This window comes from Notothenia rossii, assembly GCF_949606895.1.
Source record: "Notothenia rossii genome assembly, chromosome: 3".
NCBI classification, from domain to species: Eukaryota; Metazoa; Chordata; class Actinopteri; order Perciformes; family Nototheniidae; genus Notothenia; species Notothenia rossii.
In genome coordinates, this window is record NC_136901.1 from 35,790,064 (window position 1) to 35,796,109 (window position 6,046).

Here is a 6,046-nt window from a genome sequence, read left to right on the forward strand (position 1 = left end):
CTCTACAGGATCAGAGAGGAGACGATCAGAGCCACGATCCAGAAGACCTGTGAGTACTGAAACCATATCCTCCATTCATCAAGATATGAAACTCTTTAATGGAGCATGACCTCAGAGGAAAACAACACTCTTCTTTCTCTCTTCATCATTCTGGCTGTTTCTCTTTGTTTTATCTTTGCTGTCTCTCTCTCCTTCTACTCTCAGGTGACAGGAAGTGAAGACACACAGAAAGGTGAGAGGCCGTACCGTGTGAAGTTTATTTATTGAGGTTTCAACACATTTTTCTGGTGTTCCAGACAAATCTGCAAGCTCAGGTATTATTTGTCCACAGTTTCTTCATCACGGGGCGAGTTTGAGACGTAAAGAGGAGCGTGGAGGCATTCTGGAAAATAAAGAAAAAGGCTGCAGTTGATGAGAGACTTCGGCCCAATCCCAAACCACTCCCTCGACCCTCGAGGGAACTCCGTCTGTAGCCACACTCGCAGCTCAACGAGGCGGACTGTCAGATGGAGGTAGTAAATACAGCGGCAGCTTTCGGACAAACTCCCCTCTCTCCGGCAGAAACAGGAAATGCCGTTACTGTATGTAACAACGGTTTCAAATCAGCATCTCTTTGACAAAAAAGTTTAAATTAATAACTCAAATAAAACTCTGTCTGTTAACCCAGAATGCAAAGCGATACAAAATCAGTCAAGTGCCGAGAAAACTCAAATTAAGTTAAAGAGACAAATAACAAAATATTTTTTTGTGATGTCACATTGAAAGGTTATTTGCCTTATTTGTAAAGCAAGCGTCGCTCTGCCAAAGAAAGGTAACGTAGAGGCATTATCGGAGTGTTCACAAGGCATATGACAGCGGCTTCCCTCCGAGTAGCGAGTTGAGAAAGAGAAAGGTCATGTATTATTGCTACACAAACATTATCTCGCACTCTTAGTGTCGCCAACTCGTTTCTAACATGCAAAAAGACAAACAAATGCGTCTATGGTCGGTGTATTTTCGACCTTTCTAACCCAGATGAGATCTCTCTCTACCGTCTGTGTGCGAGGGGGCGGGGCAGTTTACACACACACGCGGCTGCCTGCTCCGTGCAGCAACACACGGAGGAGATGGCGGAGAGAAGCGCTCCAAGGTGTGGTTAAATCATACTTGTCAACCCTTCCGATTTTCGCGGGAGACTCCCGATTTCATTGCCCTCTCCCGGTTTCCTCCCGGGGTCATATTTCTGCCGCATTTCTCCCGATTTCTGACAAAATCAGATTTACACACGACTGTTTCCACTCGGACTTTAATACAGCTACACCATTGTTTGGTTTCCATGGTAACACGTCTCTTTAGTAGCGCGCGCAACTCAAAGTCTGAGAGGGTGAGGCAGATATTCACAGAAAACAGAACAAGAATCTACAACTACTCTACTCTCAGCTCACTCCTTTCCTGTAAAATACTGGTCCAGCCCACACATATGCTCCATCAAGGACGGTGCTACAGGCCGCAAGGCAGTGCACTTACAACTACAATAAGCATGTTAATGCTAATCAATCTAACAGCTCCGGCGATCCACTAGCACCTCCCCCCCCCCCCCCCATTTTGCATTTTGAAATGCTCCCGATTTCTGAGGTCTAAAGGTTGGCAAGTATGGGTTAAATGTTACCCGTCTTGAGGTGGGCAATGCTCCTTGTCAAGAGTGTTTAGCATGTGAAGGCGGTAACACGAACAATTGCTCCAAACATTTAACAAAAGTGCACCACATTCAGACGGAGGAATGCACCGGGTTCGACTGGCTTTCTCGTAGCTCTGTAGCCCCATCCACGAGTAACGTTTCCACGTCAGGCGTTATGTATGCTAGCAGCAACACACGCAGTTAACTCAATTATTCAAACATGGGTGATTAGATTAGATGGGATGATTAGAGGTAACTGAGTTATTTATTTGGTTAACGTTTCAGTTATTCTGTTTACAGTTCTGTCATCAGATTATTTAATACGATTTGTTAAAACATTGTTGTTTCTTTTGATGTGAAATATTATTTATTTTATTCAAATAAAAAGCAATGTTAATTTTGTTCACAATTTGTTAAGTTAATTTAATAATATATGTATTTTTCAATCAAGTATTCCACTTTATTGTCGTCATTGTTAGTTTCCACATGCCTAAAACAACCTCAACCTAAATCTAAAAGTTGATGGCTAAATCAGAGCGTTTGAGAAATTGTGCAAGGCAGTAATAGTCCGAATAGTCCATTAATCGATAGATTCATCGATTATCAAATTAGTCCTTTGTTGCAGGCAGCCCTATTGTAGTTATCCCATGTATAAATAAAACGTGTTATTCAGCAACCCTTGCAATTTGGGATTTTATTTTTGGTTGGTAGACCTCGGTGAGCTGGTCATTTAAAAAGTAGCTCACCAGCCAAAAAAGTGTGGGCACCCCTGCTTTACAACATCAGGAGGATACGTCCTCAGCTGATCCAGAAAGCGACGTAGGTTCTGGTCCAGGCTTTCGTCATCTCACGCCTAGACTACTGCAACTCCCTCCTGGCTGGTCTACCTGCATGTGCCATCCGACCTCTGCAGCTCATCCAGAATGCTGCGGCTCGTCTGGTCTTCAACCTTCCTAAATTCTCCCACACGACGCCGCTCCTCCGCTCCCTTCACTGGCTTCCAGTAACTGCTAGAATCCACTTCAAGACACTGGTACTTGCGTACCATGCTGCAAATGGATCTGGCCCTTCCTACATCCAGGACATGGTTAAACCGTACACCCCAGCATGTGCACTCCGCTCTGCATCAGCCAAACAGCTCGCTGCACCCGCACTGCGAGGGGGACCCAAGTTCCCATCAGCAAAAACACGTGGGTTTGCTATCCTGGCTCCAAAATGTTGGAATGACATCAGGACAGCAGAAAGCTTAGACATCTTCCGGCGCAGACTGAAAACTCATCTCTTTCGACTCCACTTCGAGCGATAGAACTATTAACAAAGCACTTATATACTAATAAAGGACTGGCTTATCTAAAGCCAGTTGAGTAGCACTTGAAATGTTTTAGCAATATGAAACCTGATGTACTTATATGATTCTGTTGTCTTCAAGTTTGTATTTTGTTGGTCGAACGCACTTATTGTAAGTCACTTTGGATAAAAGCGTCAGCTAAATGTAATGTAATGTAATCAGTGGATGTTTGCTGGAACTACTTGTTAACAGCTTGTTTCCTGACGGACACACACAGCGTGACTCCGGCCAGGTAGAGACCGGTCTCAAGTCAGCACCGCTGCAGACTCGCTGTTTGAGGGCTTGATAGCCCACTCCCCCTCCACACCGCTCCACACTCGTTGGTTTGGAACAGCACTCAATTTGGCGGACCCTCCGCGTGGACGTGCAAACGGAGGGGTAGGGTGTAGGGTGCGGTTTGGGAATGGGCCTTCCTGTTAGCTCTCCTCAATATTAAATGAACAAAAACAATCAATTACTTAAAGCTTTTCTTAAGAAGAAAGATGTGTTGTACATACACCTGCTGCTACCTACCACCTCCCACCCATCCCGGCACCAAAGAGGAGACTCCATTGACCCCAGATACCCCAACTCACTCTTCTTCAGGTCAGCTTGGAGCCCCGCTTTACCCGCTCCAACATCTCACTTTGAACGATGTAGTCATCCGGACATCTGCATACTGAGAGTGGGACGCAGGACCCGGTCAATGAGTTGCTGGAAGGGGGTCGACTGGACTGGAGGGACGCTGGTGATGCCTTGCTCTTTCTGAAAGGCACCTATCTGCCATAGTTCTTCCACCTGACGACTGAGTTCGGCATCGGGGGTTCCAGTTGGGGTGAAGAGACTCTGGGGGGCATCCGATGGCTCCTGAATAGAGGGGGCCCTTGGAGTGTCTAACCTAATGATAATAATAAGAATAATGCATTTTATTTGTAAAGCACCTTTCATTGCTAAAAGTAATCTCAAAGTGCTACAAGGGGCATAATATACAGTATATATATATATATATATATATTAAAACACAAGTTTAATAAAAGTTTTTTTTAAAAAGAGGTTTTTCAGGCCCTTCTTAAAGGAGTCAGTGGTCTGTGGAGTCCTCAGTTTGTCTGGGAGGGAATTCCACAGGTGAAAAGAAAGCCCCCCATGGTGCGGAGTTTGGTCCTGGGGGGGGAAGCAGATGGTTGGTTGTAGGATGGAGGTTTGTAAGGAGAGTAGTTCCTTGAGGTATGAAGGAGCGTTCCCGTGGATGCACTGATGGGTGAGGAGTGAGATCTTGTATTTGAACCTAGCTGGAGGGCTATTGGTGCCCCCTGTAGACCCAAAGAGAGTCTTTTGGTTGGGGTAATGAGGTGAAAGTTATCTGCACCTACTGTATTAGTAGGAGAGGCTGCACTTTGGGAAAGAGGGAAGGGGGAGGCCTTGTAGGCGGAGATAGTGTTTCTTGAGTTCATCCACAGGATAACTCTAGTCCACAAGTGAAAGTCTGTCAGAGCCGAATGTGTCTTTGAGGGGGAAAGTTTTCTTGGGATTGAAAGAGGGTGATATCTGAAAGGTCACTGAGGCTCCATTTCAGAATAATATGTATGATATGTTTGATAATGATTGATCATTAAAGTGTTCTCAAATCTGGTAAAGCTTAGCTTGTGAATTTACTCCAGGTGGAACTAAAGTCTGATTTAACACTTGATTATATTTCACATCATTCATCCACATCTGTGAAGTAACTCAAGGTATTAAATACATGTAGTGGAGTAAGAGTACACCATTTACCTCTGAACTGTAGTGGAGTAGTAAACAGTTGCATAAAAAGAAAACTAAACTGCATCTCCAAGCCCAATGGCCTTGGAAGAGCTGCTAAGGAAAAGGAAAGACATCTGGAGACTTTGGAGAGACAGCTAACGGACAAACTCAAGGAACTGAAAGACACTCCCTGATAGGCCGTATGCTGTTTAGCCTGACCTTGAATGATTCACTGCAGTGTTCTGTGCAGGTTTTCTGTTTGCTTTTTCAACTCAAGGAGCTCAAAGACTGATTGAAAGTTGATTTGATTTGCATAATTTCTGATTACTGATTCAATGTGAAGGAAAATTCACATTTGAGTTGATAAGGTATATGTGTGTATGATATAATGCCCCCTTTGGCCTAACCTGGGAGAGCCTAACATGTTCACTGCCAACCTGAGGACCTCCAACATGTTCGTAAAGAATGTATTGAAAAGTTACATGGCGGATTGTTGTATATTGGCTCAGCCAGGTTAGATGGGATGCCCAGTCTACTTACAGATGGGTCACTCATTTCTAAATATTACACTTTATTTTCTTTTTCTTTAATTTATCATCCTCATGTAGAATGCTATTGAAAGCAATTCTAGAACCCTGAAGGCAAGAGAGACTGAAAAGAGTCAAGGGAAGCTTATAAAAGTTAACAGCATTTAATTACACAAAATATGCGGTGGTGTACAAAATGAAATGTGCGAGTGGAGGCGCTCTCCACATCCGACCGGTCAGTTCAGGTCAGGGGGTTCAAGAGATCAATTCTTGGCTTGCTCTTCCTGTTGTCATCTGAGGTCTTCTCCTATTGGCCGGCGTTGTCGGGGGGCGGGTCCAATGCAATTCCTGCCTTTTTCTGTAGCTAAATTGCATCATTCTAGCGTCTGTGGTTATTTAAACATTCCCTGCTACACATTATTCAGCGTCAATAAATGAGTGCTAATCCCAGTGTGCTCAGTGTACAACATCACATGTCATTTCACCTTGGTTCAAGGTTTGAAATCGTATGATTCCGCCAGATGCTAAATGCTAACCGGAAGTGACGAATTTTCAGAATAAAAGTGTTAAGCTAATAGTGAGAACTTCCGGTTTTTCAGAATAAAACTGATTTAAATCAAATAGTGTATTTAATTCAAATTACGCCATATCAACATTGATTTTAATTTCTAACACTATCACGAAACACACATTTGGTTGTTTACAGCATAAAGAACATCTGATTTAATGCGAGGTAGGGAAATAATCATTTGAGGATAAGTATGTGTATATAAATATGTAATTTACAACAGCTGT

General features: G+C 43.6%; 1 long non-coding RNA gene across 1 annotated transcript; it reads left to right on the forward strand.

The window, feature by feature from the left end:
* Positions 1–7: 7 nt before the first annotated feature.
* Positions 8–2,333, forward strand: LOC307033551. Its single transcript, XR_013806548.1, has 3 exons — positions 8–49; positions 205–232; positions 332–2,333. It is a non-coding gene; the product is annotated as an uncharacterized lncRNA (long non-coding RNA).
* Positions 2,334–6,046: the final 3,713 nt, after the last annotated feature.